Source organism: Python bivittatus, unplaced genomic scaffold (assembly GCF_059951505.1).
Source record: "Python bivittatus isolate LINGU-HERP-01145 unplaced genomic scaffold, Pbiv_v1 ctg000980_np1212, whole genome shotgun sequence".
NCBI classification, from domain to species: Eukaryota; Metazoa; Chordata; class Lepidosauria; order Squamata; family Pythonidae; genus Python; species Python bivittatus.
The window spans coordinates 47,804,658-47,823,746 of record NW_028277125.1 but is presented as its reverse complement, the minus strand read 5'-3'; the positions used below and the strand labels follow the sequence as shown (position 1 = coordinate 47,823,746).

Genomic DNA, 19,089 nt, shown 5'->3' with positions numbered 1-19,089 from the left:
AAAGTCCAGATAGACTTTAAAGCAAGATAACATACAGAAGCAGCTCAGGCAGAGCCCTAATTCATTGAACTATAAGATGGAGGAGGAGGAGGTACACCACAATCAGACCTGCAATATTCTATTATAGCCGATCTCAGTAAAAGTAATTTTAGCCTTCTTGTGGAACTGATTTCATGGTCTGGTCCATCTAGTAGGTCTGACAGTATACTGATGATATTCAATTGTATATTTTGACTCCTGGTGGGCCAAGCAATGTTGTCAAAGTCTTGTCCTAGTGCCTGGAAGCTATCAGGGTTTGGATGGGGAGGAACAGCCTCAAGCTCAAACCCTGGCATCACCAAGTGGCTGTGGGTTGTGGACCACCCGGTTCTAGTTCTTCCACTTGTGATCCTAAAGGGTTTGCACTGCCCCACTTGACATTGATACACAATCTGTGGATTGTCCTGGACTCTCAGCTCCTGCTTGCGGAGAATTGTCAGCTATGGCCAGTAATGCACCAGTTGTGCCTATTCCTGAACTGGAAGGTCCTCCTCATACTCGCCCATAGCTTGGTCGCCCATTGCAATGGGCTGTACATGGGCTACCCTTAAAGATTACTTGGAAGCTGCCCAGAATGCAATAGCACAAGCAAAGATGGTCATGTAATACCTCTGCTCCCTGAGCTGCACCGGTTACCAATAAACCTCAGGGTGCAATTCAACATGCTAAACCTTTAAAGCCCTGCGTGGCAGAGGGCCTAGTTGTCTGAGGGGCCATCTGTCTCCTGTAGCATCTGTTCATCCCATATGATCCAACAGAGTCAGTTTGCTTTGGGTCCCATTGATTAAGCAGTGCCATCTAGCAAGACCCAGGAAACAAGCCATCTTTGTTGCTGCACCTGTTCTCTGGTACAGTTTTCCCCCAGAGATACATACAGGCCCATCTACCTGCCTTTAAACAACTCTTAAACATCTGGCTCATCCCCCAGGTCTTGGGTTAGTGGGTGGTCAGAGAATGAGGTGAGTGTGTGTTTTTTAAAATTGCTCCCCCTGGGTGATTTCTGATCTTTTGTACTGTATGATACTGGGTTGTTTCTTAACGATAGAAGGCAGGCAGCCTAGAAATCTGATGAATAAATAAATAAGCATAAATCTTGTGAGCTCACAGGAACCCCAAGGTTTGTGAACTATGCAGTATCTTTAAGCAGAATTACTTTAACGGTGCATACAACTTCCTCAAACCTTACTCAGGACTGCCCATACACCCACACGCAGAGAATGCTGAGGGACTTCAGGGGAGGCAGGAAACGGGAGGAGCAGGCTGAAATTCTTCTGAACATGAGAGCTTTGGTTGGCTGCCAACTTGCAGAGTTTTTAAAGCAGCTAAACAAAGCCACCAAGGATCAAGCTATAAATGAGTATCGGTCGTACTATTAGAGGGGGTGTGCTTGGGAAGGAGATCCTGCCCCCCATTGCATTTGGTTAGTTATCATGGGAACAGAATGTTGGATTTATCCACAGGGATAATGTTGGATTTATTGTTTTCTCGAGCCTCCTAGGGATTTGAACATGTGCAACCAACGTACGCATCCTCAGGTTTATTAACAAGCAACTGTTAAGGCCAAATATGAAAGAGAAATCTTGACAGTGTAATCGGACAAAGAAATGTACATGCAGGAAGTGTTTTGTTGCACGTGCTTGTTTTCACAAGGCTAGAGAACCCACGAGGAGCAAACTCCGGAAAGTTGCTGGTTTGCTGTTTCCTCGCGTGTTGCACAATCAGCAGGATTTAAGGGCGTCCACCATCTTGTCTGCCTCTTCCTCCCCCCCCGCCCCCCATGTGTCCTGCCTTACTCGGGAAGTGTCCGCTAAGGATCCGGTAGTCCTTTTTGTTCTGCACTTGAACCGGCAAAAAAGTAGTTTCAAAAAGTTGCCAATTGTCGCTGTGGTGTTTGAGAAATCACCTTCCACCTTAAGCATGTCCCGGGACTCTACAGAAAGTTGGACGCGTTGCTTTTTTCTCTGATGGGTGGAGAGTTTTTCGGAGAGAGAAAAAAGCTCATCTCCAGGAAATGAGTAAACTGGGGGGGGGGAAGTCGTAGTAACGCTACCTTCGTAGCTAAAAGCAACAGGCGTGGAGGATGCTCAGAGAAAAGGAAAGGATTTCGGGCTAATTTTTGGTCGCTTTCGGCACGAAAAAGTCAAAGCGTGAAACCTGGCGTGAGAAAGCAGATAAAGGGGTCATTGTTGGTCGTTTAGTCAAGTAAAACTTTTGTTGCAGGACACAGTAAGTACAGCATTTACTCGTCTGACGCAAAAAAAAAAAAAGTTATTCATTTAGTGTGTGTATATATATATACACACACACTAAATGAATAACTTTATATATATATATATATCTTTTTTCTTTGATGTTTGCTTTGTTCCTGAAAATGCAAGCTGCAAAGTTGAGTCTGCTGGTTGCAGTTATTTTTTCAAAAGTGTGCGATCCCCCCTCACCCCCGCCTTTTTCGACGCTAAGGATACGAGTCACTTTTGCGCTTTTTTCCCCTGCCCTCTCTTCTTTCTGCTCGCAGCCCTCGAAGGTCGCCAAATGAAGAGGGGGAAAGAAAGAACAGGCGGGCCCCCTTCTCACAAGGGGTTGGGGTCATTCTGTAGTTCAGAAAAAGAGTTTAAATTTGCCCCGTTTTTTCATAGTCCGAAACAAGGACCGGCAAACGAGTAGAACGAGTTGCGGAACAGGGAACGGAAAGGGAAAAAGGTGCGTCAAACTTTATGAAAAATGAGGTTTATTCAAAACAGAAATTGATTTCCCAAGCAGCACTTCCTCCTTCAAGGGAGTTTACTTTTTCAACTTGCTGATGGATACCAAAAACTTTTTTTATGGGCCATATTCTGATTATCCAGGATGTTCGCCTCCCATGAGACTATTCGGCTTTCTCTTTCTATTCACATAAGTGCTTTTTTGCTGCTGTTATTAAACTGCTAAATTGTCCACAATTTATTTTATAATCCTCCTGAGCCAAATGATTCCAGGCTAGTTTACAGCAACATGCAAATTAACAAGAAACATTATGGGTAAAACCAAATAAATTCTAATGTGAACACAAGGCAGTAATTCTGTGGGCACCCACCTGAGAGTAAGTGCTTAGAAGCAATAAGGATTGCATCTGAGTAGACAGATATGGAATGCACTGTAAAAGATGAGACAGTTTAGAAGTTTACAACTTAAAAGCAAAAGGCCTTTGCCCAGAGATTCAAAAATAGTAAAGTAGGCACCAGGAGAGCCTCTGAAGTGACAACTGTGTTGTATCCACATGTGTTTGCTTAGATAGATTTGTTAAAATAGATAATTTAGCAATAAACAGACAAGTAAAAATGTAAAATCAGGACTTCAACATTTTCTGTGAAGCGTTCTCCCCATTACAAACTCAGTTTTGTTCTATTCTTCTGGCTTGCCATGCCTGCATTATAACACTGTTTCCTAACTTGGCACCATCTTTTCTTTATGCTAGCTGGTAATTTTAGGAGTTGCAATCTAAATATCTGTCGAAAAAATACATTTTAGGTACCTGGCCTGTAACTATGTATTGTAAGGTCCTGGTCCTTGAAAATTCATGCTGCAATGCTGTGTGTGCTTACCTAGTAGTACATGCCATTTTTGAGGTTGAATTATCAGATAAATGTAATTCTAAGTCTATTGCTCCTTTCTAGCTCGGATTACTTTTAAAGAGGGTTAGACAAACTCATGAAGGTTGCAGGTCAGTTAGTGGTTTTAATTGTGGCAGCTACATGGAACCTATATTGAATGCCACATGGAATTGGGCAACTTGGAGTAATGTAAGCATCACCCAGAATGGCCAGTGATCACAGGCTGTGAAAACTGTGATCCAAAATACAAAGAAAGTTTCATGTTATCTTCCTCTTTCAAAACACCCTGCTTGTAGGCTTTTTCAAGACATTTGGCTGGTGCTGTGGGAAAACTGCTAGAATAGATCTTTGCTTAGATGCGGCAATGGAAGGACACATAAAGTAGACTTCCACATAAGCTAAGCCTAAAATGGGCAGCTAGTGAGCCCTGTGGCTCTCCTAGACCCAATTTGCACCATCAAGACTGAGATTACATTGCCAAATTCAGCAACAAAATGGCAGATTTTTGGCAGTGTGATTTTTTTTTTTTTTAAGAGAAAGATCTCCATTAAAATAAGGGTGGAAATAGGGGCCCAAAGACTCTGCAAGGCAAAACTCGCCTTCTTAAACCTTTAATAAACCCCAGCTCTCCTCCCAAAACCTCCCAGTGATGTCAGTATGTCACTGGACATTCCTCCCTGCAGCCAGACCACAATTTAATTAAAATATCATAAATCATGTAATCATAAAACAGAAAAGATTGCTTGCTCTTTACTAAGCCATATGAACTAAATGATGCTAAGCCATAATTTGGGAACTATCTTACCCTGTAAATATACTGGGAATAATTCAAAATGGCTTTCAATTCCTTTTTTGAGATCCTTTGGAAAATACTCCTCTCCTCTGTCTCGCACTAAGTTTCTTTAAACCTAGCATCACCATCTCCTGAAACACTTCCTGTGTAGTACTTAAAACTAAAAATCAGAATTCTCATTTTTATTTGAACGTTGTGATTATTTACAGCTCCCTTGAAACCACATTGGCTTACCAGTGATTTTGATCTAACAGGCTTTTCTGCCTTACAGATGCTGAATTTCATGGATCAGGCTTGGAGTAATGCACGTATAGGTAGTAAACAGCTTCTTTGCCTTGGCACTCTCCAAATTTCCAATCCCACAAACTCATACCACTCCAGCCAGAATTGGCTATGGAGGTTGAGAGTTATGGGGATTGTAGTCCAATAGATTTTATGGATCAAGAAAGCTGTAGGCAGGTTTTAGCTTGTATAAGATACGTGGATCTTGAAGAACAAAAAAAGTCTGGGGCAAATTTTATAGTCACTATAAACAAAATGTTTGAAACAGAATGCTGAAAAGTGATTGGCACAGTCCTTGATCAGTTTGTGAGCGTGTGACACAACTTAAACTTCCAGTGGAACTACAACTGCTAGAAGATCCAGCTGCCTGAAGCACTCTTAAGTACTGAGAGCTCAAATAGGCATCTCGTACAGATGCTGTGGATGTCCGTGACCACCATACCTTGCCATTGACTATGCTGGCTTGGCTTGAAGTCCAAGACACCCCCAAGCCCAGCAAGTTGGAGGGAATAGATAGCTCTGATGACCTAAAAGGGATTATTTGTGCATTATTTGGGACTTGCTCACTCCAATAAAGAAAGGTGTAAAACCTTTCAATACATTTGCCCTCTGTGTATATGTATATTTTCAGCCTTTCCCAACTTAGTGTCTTCCATGTATGTTGGATTGATTAGTTAAAGAATTTTAAGAATCAACTTATGCAGAGGAAGGCTGCTTTAAATCCTAACCTCACAAAATTTCTGTTGGGCCGCATATTTCCCAGTTTAGGTTTTTAATAGCTGACAGTTTTCAGAAGGTAGATATTCCAGTTTGAGAGTCTTAGGTAGGGAGTTGGCACAGTCTGGATATGTTCTGGGCAGGGATGTTGCTATTTAAATTGGTGCTTGGCTGATGTGCTGCTAGAAGCTCAGCTGAAAAAGCAAAACTTTTGCCCTACTTTTTTTGTTTTTTCACAGGGAAACAGGATGTGGGGGAAATAGGCAAAAATGGAGCAGTGTACAAAAAATAAACAGGTAATCTGGAAAAAGAATACTTTGTGAGAACTAGGAACAGCATTACATTTTGTCAATCTGATTCACATTTTAAATTGTAAAGCCAGATTTTTCACCTTTTTGAGGTAAACCAATTAAAATGACAATAGTCTAGAGTAGGTCTAAGCAACTTGTATAGCAGTAAGAGCTGCTTTGGAGTTCTGATCCTTTGCAGGTTTGGGGTGGGGAATGGCTTGGATGTAAGGGGTACCAAAAGCCTACTTTTAGGACAGTGGAAAATGTCCTATCTCAGCTATGTGTCCAAACGGCCCATTAGAAAACTATGAAAGGACACCTCATGCTTTTATTTATGCATTTAAAAAAAATATATCCTATAATTTAATAAACATATTAAAATAAGGCAGAGATGAAACAAATATAATGCAGGAACAGATTAAATTAGGGATTAACGACAAGGTGCCCCAGATGCCAAGGAGGTTTCAACATCTCTAGATGGTATCACAAAACTTAATATATTAAAAAGGGCAAAAAATTGCAAAATTGCCAAATCTCAGAAGATGTCAGTGATACAAGATCTCTACAAGAGATTTTAAAAAAAAAACATGATGGCATAGGGGCCAAGATTGAAAAATTATAAAATTTGTGACTTTTGTGAGATTTCAGCCGTTGTAACCCCCTGCCTCTTTTTTTATTTATTTGTCATCTGATGCCCAAAAATACTGCCAACCCTTGGATTAGGTAGACCTGGCAAAACTGAAGGGCCTTTTTCTGATAGCAGAATGATATTAAAGTAGGTAACAAGGAACCTTGCAGGGAGAGGAACTATTCCAGAGCTGCTAGATTTATTCAAGCGGAAGTATCTTAAAAAGGACCTCAAGCGGAAGTATCTAAAAAGGACCTCAGGAAAACATTTTAAGACTGGACAACTAAATATGGATATATTATATCAAGTGGTACACCCTCTCCTCATTTAGCAACTGCAGTCTGATCCTTAAATTGGAAGCAAAATAGTGAACACATGAGAGAGAAAGACACTGAGAAGGTCTCTGGTTGCTGCCACCTCATTTAGATTAAGTTCTTATATAGCTACACTAGTATTACTCTCACTCTAGTGTGCGTTGTCAGGTGCATGAAATTTGGTTGTAGGTGTGCACACTAATAAGAAAATGATTTTTTAATTATTATTATTATTGTTACCATCGTATCTGTTAATGGTCAGTAAACAAGATAGCCACAAAATGAGGAGTGGCTGTAGTCCTTACATTTTCCAAATCTTTTAATCCATATTGTGATTTCTTATTTTTTACTGTGATATAGCATGATAGAAATATTTTTCCAACTATCATCATATAAATATATACAGTTTAGGTGTACTGTGCAGGGAACAGATTTCAGCATTTTAGACTACTGTATATTCTGGTTGTACTTTCTTCTGTCTTTGATCCATTTCTTCTGTGGCAGAAAGGCTTCAGTAACTGAAAAAAAGTTCTCAATTTCAGTACTTTCAGCAGATTGCAGTTTTACCAGGACAAGCCAGCATTAGGTTTCTATTCACTGCAGAGGTATTATCCAGAGGTTGCAGTCCCAGCTCATTTTGACAGCACCAGGTTGTAGAAGATTTCCTTGGAGTTATAATCTGCATTAAGCTGCAAATTAGCCTTTTAATGACAGGGGAATCCTGTCATTGGATATTGAACAAAGACTTTTTTTATTGCCCTCATTGTTACTAACTAAATAAGCATTTGTTCTCATCACAGACATGTCCCAAATGAGTCACATAGATTAGTTGCTGACTGTGTGGTCTATTTGCCATAAGGATACATGCTATGGCTCTTTTATTGTAGTAATAATTTCTGCTTTTTCTAAGAGGAAAGGGTGAATAAAGTAATTAAAGGAAAGTTAGATTTGGTATTTTTGGAGCCTCCAAGGTGCACCTTGGACAACATCTCTAGTGATAAAAATAAATTCATATTTCCTTAGTAGTCCCATATTACCAAATTTGTAGTATAAACTTATCAAACTGTTTCACCCATTTTCGTAGCTGAAAGTTTACATTTGCTGTCCTTTTTTCCTGCCTCTGTTTAGATGGATGCTTACATTGCACTTTGGCTCCCCTTTGGTTAACTACATAATTTTTTTTTAGTGTCTTTATCATTGACAGAGTTCACAAAGCTTATGAGTAGAAAAGGAAAAGCAAATGTCATAGATAATACATAGTAAATTTAATATGACCTGGCTATTATAATATACTCAAATTGATGTAGGAATTTGGAGCATTCAGACTAATTTACCAGGATTGATAATTTACCATTTTGTAAATGTTATAATGTCAACAGGTGGTTCCTTTTGCCCCTAAGAACATGGGGGGAAGATCTGTGGCCATCGCCCTTCAAGCATTGTTCTTCTCTGCTGTAAAGCAAAACAGTATTACTCTCTAATAGCATCAGAGAAGTAGTGGCTTTCATAATGCAGCCCATTCAATACAGCTTTACATTCAGATCACACTAATTTATTGTTTTATTAGATTTCTATCCCACTTTTCCTCCACGAGCTTAAAGTGGCTGACTGAGAAATTTTTCTTCATATTTTCTGTAAAATAACCCTGTGAAGTAGTTGGAGATTGTGAGAGAAAGTGACTGGCCTAAAGTAATCTAGTGAGTTTTCATGGTTGAGGGTAGATTTGAACTCAGGTCTTCCAAGTCCCAGTCCAGCATCTTAAACACTATACCACACTGATTCACATAGCTCAGTTCTGTGCACACAAATGTGTGTGTTTAAAGACTTTTTTTCTTGCAAGTGAACATGAGGTCACTCTTGGCAGTCCTTTGCACTTTTATCTGAGACCAAAATCCATGTAATGCAATGTTACGTTATTTCATCTAACTGTGTGCTATAAATAGTTGTACATGACCCAATATGAAAGTAATTCTATTCCATAAAATTATTTATTTTATATGCCATGTATAGATAAATCTTAGGGCAATATAAAAAATTAAAAAGAAAATTGAAACATTTAAAAGTAGCCAAACAAGCAGTAAAAAGTGGTAGAAAAAAATTAAAACAGGAGAAAAACAAGCAAGACACAAAGACATAACTTAAAAAAAATCGAAGCAGAAAACAATCTTTAAAACTTATTTCTTTAGGAAGTAAAAACAATATTTATGTGGCATTGAAAAAATACTGATATCTGCACCGAACGCATCTCTTTATGGAGGGTGTTCCACAACCTTTGAGCCAAAATAGGAAAGGGCCACTCAAAAGTGGCACCTGCCTGATCTCAGAATGCAGGGGAAACCAAAGTAGAAGCCCAGGTATAATCTCAGGTTGCTAGCTGGGACACCAGCAGCATTTTGAAATGAGTTTGGAAATGAAGCAGAGGATGATATAATAGGATGATAAGAACTGACATTGGTATTCTTGCCTCCATATTCAGTATGAAATGAACATTCTGGGCTGTCTTCAGAGGTAGTACTGCATACAGAACATTACAGTAATCTTAGAACCATATTTATGTCTGGGACAACAAGCAGCAAAGAGTCACAGAGAAAACCACAGGAATGGATTTCAGTACTATGGTTACTTCCAGAGACAAGGGAACACACAAGGAAATGGGCTGTAATCCACAAAAGCTTGTGTCATAATAAATGTTCTAGTCTTCAGGCTACCACAAGACAGATGTTTTGCTGCAGGAAACTAAAAACTACAGGCCATTGTTTCTTTCAACCTATAAAGTGAACCATATAGAACCTTTCTATGTGCCGAAAAATTAAGAATACAGGCATTATATTGTATTCAGTTACCCATTTATAAATAGGTAACTGAACAAATATTTCAGTAGGGAACTGTTAACCAGCAGCAAATGATTTGTCTGAATCATCAACCAAATCGATGAAAAACTTACAGTAATCCTATAATAATTGACAAATTATTGTGTATGCAATCTGTGCATGTGTTTGTTTAGTCATAAATAAACCATGTAATTGGTACATGCCTATACCAGTTAGTATTTGAATATATTATATCTAGAGATATAAAGGCCCAGGAAAAAAATAGGAAGAACCAGGGAGCAGATTGTTTCTCTCCACCCCTCAAATTTTCCTAGATGTCCACATCACTAGAAAAGCATAAGGGCAATAAGATGAGTAATGTGTCACGCACTATACAAATTGCTCCAAGCAAAACAACCCTAGTGTGGATTTGGTTCTTGTCTCAGTTTGAATTGTCAGATATTTCTGCTTTGGTGAAGGAGGAGTCACTTTGAATTTTTCCAGAAAAGAAAAAGGAAAAACCTCCAGATTTCTGTGACATTTATTTTTCACATACCAAAGGAAGAGCCTTTCCACAAATTTAATCATTTGTGCTGGAAGGAATGGTCAGTGTTGGCCATGTGACTAACCTTTCTGACACTGAACTGTTGAAAACAGCAAGTTCCTTTCTTGTATTTACAATTGGTAAGAACATTTGGTGCATGACAAAACAATAGTTTCTCTTTTGAAATTGTTATAAAATCATCTTATGATATCCATATATTTTTAATTAATACTTTCCAAAAACATTGCGGAAAAGAGAGAAAATACCTCAGTCTGTCTCATTAAATTTGTAACTATTATTGGAACTTGAAAACTAAAGATTTTGTAAAGCAGGTCAGGAATAAAGTTTCCCTCTTTTCTGTGCCTTAGTCCCATGGCTGAAATCCAGTCCCACATTAAAAAAAAATGGGAGTGGCAAATTTGTTCCTAGCTTAGAAATGAAATATACAAAAAAAGGCAGAGAAATTGGCAACCCTAAAATAAATGCAAAGATCCTTTTATTCTCATATCTGTGCAAATTGCTTAAGAGAAAGTTTCAAATAGTGGTCTTTAGGGCAACTTGCTTTGCTACCAAGTTTCAAAAAACAAGATTATTTGCCATTTGGTTGCCTAATATCCGGATATTTTGCTGAAAAAATAATGCTCTATAAATATAATAGATTCATTAAAACGTTTGCTTCAAAGAATACCCCAAGTTTGTGGGACTGACTTGAAGCTGCCACAGATGCTAGAGGAAGAAAGAGGAAATGCTGAAAATCGCCCCTTCCCCTTTCACTAGCAAATGTAAAGAAGAGTAGATATGTATCACCTTTATTTATGTTGGTGGGGAAAAATATTTTCCTTTCACAGCATAGTATTCTAGCAAACAAAAATGAAAAAAGAGAAGGGTATGACATTAGAAAAGAAAGTTGACCTATCTATTTTGGATTAGTTTTTACAAGACTGTATATATGTGCAAGTATTTTCTTGTGTACAAATAGCTTCAGCGTAATGGAGCACAGAACCTTTTCTTGTGCACTATTAGGTCAGAACTCCTATCTCTACCTGTGCAATATGCATACTAACACTAATTTAATTCACTGGGACAGTGCCATCCTCTATCTTCTCATCTACACTGAGTAGGGGGAGTGGTCTGTGGCCTAAATATCTTATTTAAATTCTTATAAATCTGTTCCTCAGAGAAAAAGATGGGGGGAAAGTGTGGCAATTCTAATGATTAGAAAAGAAGCCTCCTCATGGAGTACTTCATTTTACATTCTTCGGTGTGTCTTTAGTGCCTAATCAGAGATGGACATGAGCTGATGCAGCTTTTTCTTTACTAGGCTTCTGTTAGTATGCAAACATCTCTTTCTTGTGGAAGGAAATAGGGCTACTCATCCAGATCCAATTTTGCTTAACAGGGGAAAAGAAATTTATGGAACGGTTGGCTACACATCTGACTCAAAGTGCCTCTTTCTTTCCCACTGTTCAAGAGTCAAGTTTCTTTACAGAGTGAGGAGGAGGAGGATGGGGGAAAATCTCTCATTTTTGTTTATTTAACATCCCATCTATTGACCTCAAAAACCTTACTTACGCTGTTCATGGAAAGAAAGCTCAGGATGATGGAGGAAAGGCAAAACTAAATATGACTAAACTGAAAGGAAAAATTCCCTTAAATGGCTAATTTCAGTGGGATTTTTTGAAATTGAAGATGATTATCATGTTTTTTATCTGGAAAGCTTTTTTAAAATGCTGCACCTGCTTGCAGCAACAAGTAGCTCTCATCCAACCATCCAGCATCGCTGAATAGCAGATGCTGTAGAAAAGTTGTTAGGGCTTTAAGTGGCTGCAACGGATGTATACCATATCCAGCAACACTTCTAACATGTAGGTTGTGTAAGTGTCCTGTTGTACCATATCTCTGGTGAATTTCAAAGGTAGGGAGAGTGAACAGTTTCCAGAAATGTTCAGGTATTTCATCCACCTAGAAGTCACAAAATTCCAGATGTGTTTAAATATTGAAAACAAATCTGTTAGATGGAATTTGGGTGTCCCAAAAGAGGACGTGTCTAGGAAAAACTGGATATATTTTAATGATTTTTGGTTCTTCTTTAGTTTCCTAACTACAGTTTACTTTAGTCCTGCTGTAATAGGAGACACATGCAATTCCACACGTACCTGGGATGAAATGGGTTGTCTTCTCTGAGGGGCACAAATATGGCTCTGAAAACCTTTTTTTCCAGAATCCCTACCACATTCTCTCATAGCTCCTGCAGAAAACTTATTTGGTAATGTTGCTACCAGTCACTGTTCCCTAGGAAGGAGGAGGCAAGTGGTGAATTCTTTCCCTGCTGTCCTTTTATAGCCTAACCATGTGGGCAGAAGTGTGTGCTAATTTTAAATTTCTTTCAGAATGAGAGTCATTGATTCACTAAGAATTTAAGCTTTTATTGTATATTTCAAGGTTAAAGAGTTGAAAGAACAGAAGAAGAAATGGAGCAAGGAAAATAGCTATTTAATGCAATTTAAATTAAAACAAGATGGGTTCCAGTTGCTCAACACAAAAACATGTACAAAAACACATCTAACAAGAAGCTCCATCCATCTTAACCCAAAGCCTGGGAGAACAACCAACCTTCAAGATCTTACGGAATAGTAACAGGGTGGGAGCCTACAATGACTTCAGAAGGGGTTAGCTCAGCCTCTGCTCTTTCAGCCCAGAACGTGCCCACAAAGACAAAACAAAACAGAGCCAAGGTACTACAGTTCAAATATTTTTAGAAGAGTTTAGAATCAAAATTATAATTTTCATCTGGCTTCCACTAGTCCCTTGATTACTATATTTTTTCTGGATTTCCAACCCAACCCTGATTGAGGTGCTGCTTGATCTGCTAAGAGCAAAGCAACCCAGGAGGGTATGCTCCTAAACTTCCCATGAAAGTAAAAGACAAAAACAAAATGGGGCTGTTCCCACTCCTCTTTTAAAAGTTCACACGAGAGGGAAATTCTGCTTCTATTAGTTGCTCAGAGTTTGATCTTCCTGGACTTTGATTTCCTCTGCCCACTATTACGTTGACAGTTAACAATAGATTTCTTTGACAAATTACATGTAGGGTTCCCTTAAACTCTTTTGTGACTGAACCTCTTGGGATGAGATTCTCCCCCATTTATTATAGAAGCTCTCATATAATTTTGCAAATTCACGTAGTTTAATTTTCAAGTTTATTATGGTCATTTGACAAGCAATAAATATTACATCATATACTATATAACCAATACTTGACAAAACATCAATCAAGATAATCCAAAATGCTCTTGGAATTTCTTAGTCCTGTAACAGCACATCGTATATAGTACAGGAGTGGCACAGTATCTGGCCACGCTGCCAAATATACTCCTATGCTGATGTGCTAAAACTCTCATCCAATCTCATTTCCATACTGGGAAATCCCTTAAAATAGTCATGATTTGGATATACAGGATAAAGTAATGAAAATCTGCATAACATTCTACAAACAAATATTTCTCTTCTAGATATATTTGTAATTTTCTACAAAATATGTATGAAGCATATTGCAAATGATTTTTCTTCAATGTTTTGAGGGGCATGTTTCCCTTTGCAGTAGACTTGTGTTTCAGTTAGCTGTAGTGCTGTGCATCCTTTGTGATGTTTTAAATGTAATAATCTTGCTTAGTGGTTTTCTAAGCTGGAATTTACTAATATTTGAACATTTTTACCATACTCCTTCATGGATCACTTGAAGAATGCCCAGGTAATCACTTGTTATTTCATTCATGTACTTTCATCTTTCTTCTTTATAGCTGCAGAAAAGACTTGGAAAGATTTTGTTACCTTTCCAGCTAACAGACTTTTTTCTTCATATATCTAAACTGGAACAGTGATTAGCAATTCAGTAAGGCATAAAACATCCAGAATTATTAATTCATTTTTAGTTAAGGAAAAAACTCACCTTTCAGTGTTAAAAAAAATGGATTCCTGTTATCTCATGGCCAGCAACTCAACAATTTCATACATAAGTAGGAAATCTGCTTACCAAATGTCAGCCCTTTGATGTAGACAAGTTCAGGAAACAGATGCCATAGGAAGAGGTAGGCTATAGTAACAGAACCTTGCCAACTTTTACCTCCCCTCCCTCTTATACCCCAGTGAATAAGGGAGGAACCTGCCTGAGTATCTTCTGAATATGTTTCAGTCCTCTTTCCTTATGTAACAAACAGTTCTTGCCTATTTCCTCAAGATCATCTCTCTCATATTCTGTGGCAAACATTTTTTTTAACGTTTGGGAAGATCAGATAATAAGAGTAGAGGGAAGCTTAACATAACAAATTAAGACAGCTAAGTACATACTGTGTTTATTCAGGAAAGTTGTACATGAGATGTTTACAAAAAGTATGTCAGTAAGGTTATATATAAATGTGAAAATTATTTTTTACTTTCTTAAATAATTCACAGAAATTTGGATTAAATAGAATGTAAAATAAGTGTGTGATTAATTCACCCTTAAGATTAACTCTTTTTTTTTTTTTCTGGATGTAGAGTAATGCTAAATCTTGGTTTAGTTGTATGAAAATAATCCTAGCCTCTCTTTCAGCTCACACCTATTTTCCTTTTTATTGGTATAATTCCAAGCAGAAGAATAGAAGATAGTTTAGCTTAATTGTATTTTGCATGTCAGTCACACCTTAGATTGTGCTTAACTATGGTACCTTTTTTACACTCTGATGGACATATAGATCTCTGCCATAACCCACCTTGTGTGAAAGTTTCCTTGAAAGTTCTGCCTGCCCCTCTCCTATGACTGTTTATATGTCAGTGAGAACCTTTATTTTGGTATAGTATGTCTGTGACTTTAGTCACAGTTTATAATTTTATAATTATAGAATTATAATTTATAACTTATAAAAAGTTTATAATTTTCGTAGTCCCTAAGATTTTTTAAAGTCTTGACAGTTATGATTTTTAATGCAAACATTTTCTGTTCATTTGTATGCCAGCAGTCAACTAATTACAGCAATTCCTACCCTAGGCTTAATGTCTCTTGTCCATCATAATTTTAATGTTTAAAATCATGCTTGGTTTAAAATCTGTGCAGTCAGTTGCCAGTGCAGGAATCTTCAAATATACTATTTTGTACCTAGAGTAAGGATTTCTTTAGTTTCACACACATTTATCACAGATTTCTTTTTCTTTTTTAAAAACATATCACCAAAGCATTGAAAGGGATAGTAAAACTATTTAACCTGTTTACAGGCCTAGCTGGAGCAGCATTCCAACAAGGATCTCCCTGTTGTTGCAAAAACTGCTGCTTTATACATTTTTTTGAAAGGCAGATTGCAGCCCCACTGCCTATGATCTTCCTGCAAATGCTACCTCTCTTTTGAGGTTGCAGCAGATGTTGTAGGTATAAATAAAAGCATGGAGGAAAGGAAATTAGAACCGACCCTTATGGTCCTAAAACAAATTTTCAAGGCTTTTTCCGATGTCATAACTGGCAGCACAATGAAAGCTGAGAAGCTTATCACTGCAGAGCAAAAATCAAATAAAGAACTATAGAGTATGTGCTTACTGCCACCCTCTTTCTAACACACCCCACAATTGGAGAGGAATTTGATTATGCTTTATTCTAGCTAATGCTACTCACCAGTTGGCATGCACAGGCAGGGTAACAAATATTAAACAAGCTTATTGTGTTTGTCAGCACTGAGATTAAGGGGATTATGCATCATACTTCTTACACACAAGGAAATCAACCACACCTTTAATTTCAGAGGTGGATGCTGATGGAGCATTAAGGCACCAACATCACTTCTCATTAAAATGATGCATTGCCTAAGGAGGTATCTGCAGGCTTGTTTTGCTGTTTTCTTGGCATATGGCTTCCCCTGCCTGCGGCAGAATTGAGCCTTAGCTTGCTTCCAGATGCTGTTCTAGTCCTGTTAGGTTTGTGCACTGGATCTGGCTAAAGCCTGAATTCCAGACTGAGTGAGAAGATTTTGAAATCAGTTTTCATATACAGTACCCAAGATGGAATGATGTGGCCAAATTCACTCCATTCCAAACATGGGCATTCACAAAGCTCCAGTTGCAGTCTGTTCTTGCAAATGGCAACAATAATGTAGTCACACTGAAAAAGGAGAAAAGGCTTCCATCTTATATGTGAAATGCCATGGAGGGAAGAAAGAGGTCTGCACTCTAATTTGTTATATGTCTTTAAATCAGAGTGATCCTCGTGAGCAGACTACCACTATTTATCACAATCCCAGCCTTGGTCTTGGGAACAGAGAGAAGTCCCTAGTTTTACCATTTGTTTCACATAATAGTTATCTAGCCTCCCAACAATCAATTCCTCCTAATTCAACCACCCCTACCTTTAGCACAACCCTTTGTTCTCCATATATGAAATTTGTTGAGCATAAAGCAGGTGATACTACAGACTTCATTTCATTCTGCCTTTGTGATAGGGTATGCTTTAAAAAATTATTTAAGCAGACATAGCTTGAAAAGTCTTGCACTCATTTCTATTAATTTAGCACCCTTCATGCATTTCTTAGGGTGATACTTTCCAGTGAATTTCGCCCCATTTTGTGGATGAATAACAAGATAATAGCCATTTGTCTTTCTCCCATTTTAAGCTATAGGAGACAGAAATCTGTTTGAATCCCTTGCTGAACTAGGGATCAGGGTGAACCAGGCTATCCCTGGAGTCATTTCTGGAGCTCTGGGTCTTAAAATAGGTGAAAATTCTCCAAACTGATGGTCTTAGATGTATCTGACTAAAAGTTGAATGAATTCAGACCTCATGAAATGCTGAACCTGGAACCTTCCAACACATCTGGAGGCATCAGGTTAGGAGAGGCTGATATGGAGCAATTGGCAGTCCTGAGTTCTCTTAAAATTCATCAGACCCTAAACTAGTTCTCAGGATAAATATATCCTTTCCGAATTATTAATTATATAAATCAGTGTTTCAGTAATTTACTCAGTCTTGGATGGGAGCAGTAACCAGGTACCTGCATCAAAGACTCCATATTCATGGACCTTTCAGTATTTTCAGTTTCAGATGATATCATCTTCCTACTTAACTTGTGAAATTCATGAGTAATGGAGATGGATGGACGGATTAAAAACCTTTAAAAACATGAACAGTAATAAATTAATCCCCCCCACATATGTACCTCAATAACATTTAACTAGTGATGAAAACTCAGTAAAACTGTCCACAGTTATCTTATAAATGCCAGGAGGGAAAAGGCTTTATGGAGCTCGGGGTAGGGAGTTCCAAAGTGGGGACTGCCATGGAGGGACTGTCTTGTCATCCATGTTCCCCTAACTTCAGTAGAGTGGGGACTCTTAACAGACTTCCCCAAGATGTTTTCTCTGGTCAGATGGATTCAATTCTAGCAAGGCGGTGCTGCATGTCAACCTGTGCTATACCATGTAAGACCATTTAAGTCATTAATAAATAAATTACACTTTGAATTGGGTTGAGAAACCTATTGGTCAGTGCAGCAATAGTGCAGACTGACATATCAGTAATCTTGTTTTCATATTCTGGACCACTTGTAGCTTCTGGGTCATCTCCAAAAGCTACCCCACATAGAGCACATTATAGTAATCCAGCCAGGTGGTAATCAAAGCATGAGTTGATAAGATTAGGGTGTTCTGGTTTAAATAGGGTCATTACTGGTGCATCAGCAAAGGCCTGCCAGCCATGGCTTTCACCTGCTGTTTAAGTGATAGTCCTGAGTCCAGAGATGACTACTTGGGAGGAGGGGCATGGCGCCATCTAGAATAATTACTAGAATGGATGTTCCTAGATACTTACTACGTGTCAGCCCTCCAAGGTAGACCAGACTAGGAAACCAAAGTTACACATGCTAATGTTACTTTTATTACAAGGTTATAGTAACAGAACCTTGCAAGTCTGAATGTGCTTCCCTCTCCCTTCCTCTGTCTACATGAGGACTAGGAAGGGTCTTGTCTGAGATGCTTTCTCAAATTACATTTCTACCCTGGACTGAGATTTATCTGTCATTGCCTAGTTTGTAGCTCTTCTTCCTGTTCCTCAAGGTTATTTCTTCTTCCCATTACACCACCTGGCTGCCCAAAGGATCCAAGAACATCTTTTATCCAAGGTACAGATGGCAGAACCGTGCTGCAGAAAACCCCGTCCACTTCCTCAGGTGTAGTAATTCAAAAGAATCCCAGATAATATCCCAAGATCTAGCCTCACTACATTGAATTCTGTCCAGCTTGCATCTAACCCAATGCAAATGTCCATCAAGAAACCCACAAAACCATCCAGTGGGCCTCAAGGCCTTATCCTGCTCATTTTTCCCTCAAAGAGCCTCGGTAACTGAAAGAGCTGCCATGCAGGAGTGTGGAGACAAAGTGTGGAGAAAAAATGATGCTTTACTGCCCTTATCAGAATTGTGTAGGCTCTAAGATGAGCTGTTACCAGTGCTCAGTCACATTCTTTTTGGTTTTCTGCCACTGTCGCTCTAGGCATCTTTTCAATTACTTCATTTCCCTGAGCTGTTTAGTAAATTAAAAAGCTGCTTGGGATTGCTGTGGGCAGAGGTCTTTGCAGGAGCACTCTTATCAGGCACTCTGGTAGTCTCCATTTTCCAAAAATGCACCAAAAAACAAAACTTCCCACCAAGTTGTCAGGAGAACCCCAAGCACCTTCATGTACCCATTAGAATCCATCATGCATCTGGGGCAAACCAAAAGGGTCCATCACCCTTGCAGAGGGAAGGTTGAAGGCAGCTGTTAAACAAGAATATGACCTTTCATAACATGTCTCAGCTCCAAAGTAAAAAAAAAACACAAGTGTGTGCCTTCCAGTGTAGGTTAAAGCAAAGATCTGGAACAAGCCCATGATCACCCTGTAGGCCATGAAATCACAAGCTTCATGCTACCTCTCTCCCAAGGCATGGGCATTGAAGTCCCCCAAGACAATCAGCCTCCAGAGCTCCAACACTGGCTCTGAGAGGGTACCCAAGAGCTTGTGAAGGGCTACTTCTGGGCCTTTTTAAAAGCATGTTGTTTTTCACATCACTATGTTAATGATGTACAATTA

At 38.7% G+C, this 19,089-nt stretch overlaps 1 protein-coding gene across 2 annotated transcripts in view; it reads left to right on the top strand.

Moving 5' to 3' along the window:
* The first annotated feature begins 1,872 nt into the window (after positions 1-1,872).
* ITPRIP (inositol 1,4,5-trisphosphate receptor interacting protein) overlaps positions 1,873-19,089 on the top strand; it is a 36,450-nt gene continuing 19,233 nt past the window's right edge. Inside the window, exons 1-2 of one of the 2 annotated variants that reach the window (XM_088132513.1) lie at positions 1,873-2,265; positions 2,676-2,739. The gene's annotated coding sequence lies outside the window, so the exon portion shown is untranslated. The remainder of the gene's footprint in view (positions 2,266-2,675; positions 2,740-19,089) is intronic. The other variant, XM_088132512.1, reaches the window with a different exon arrangement.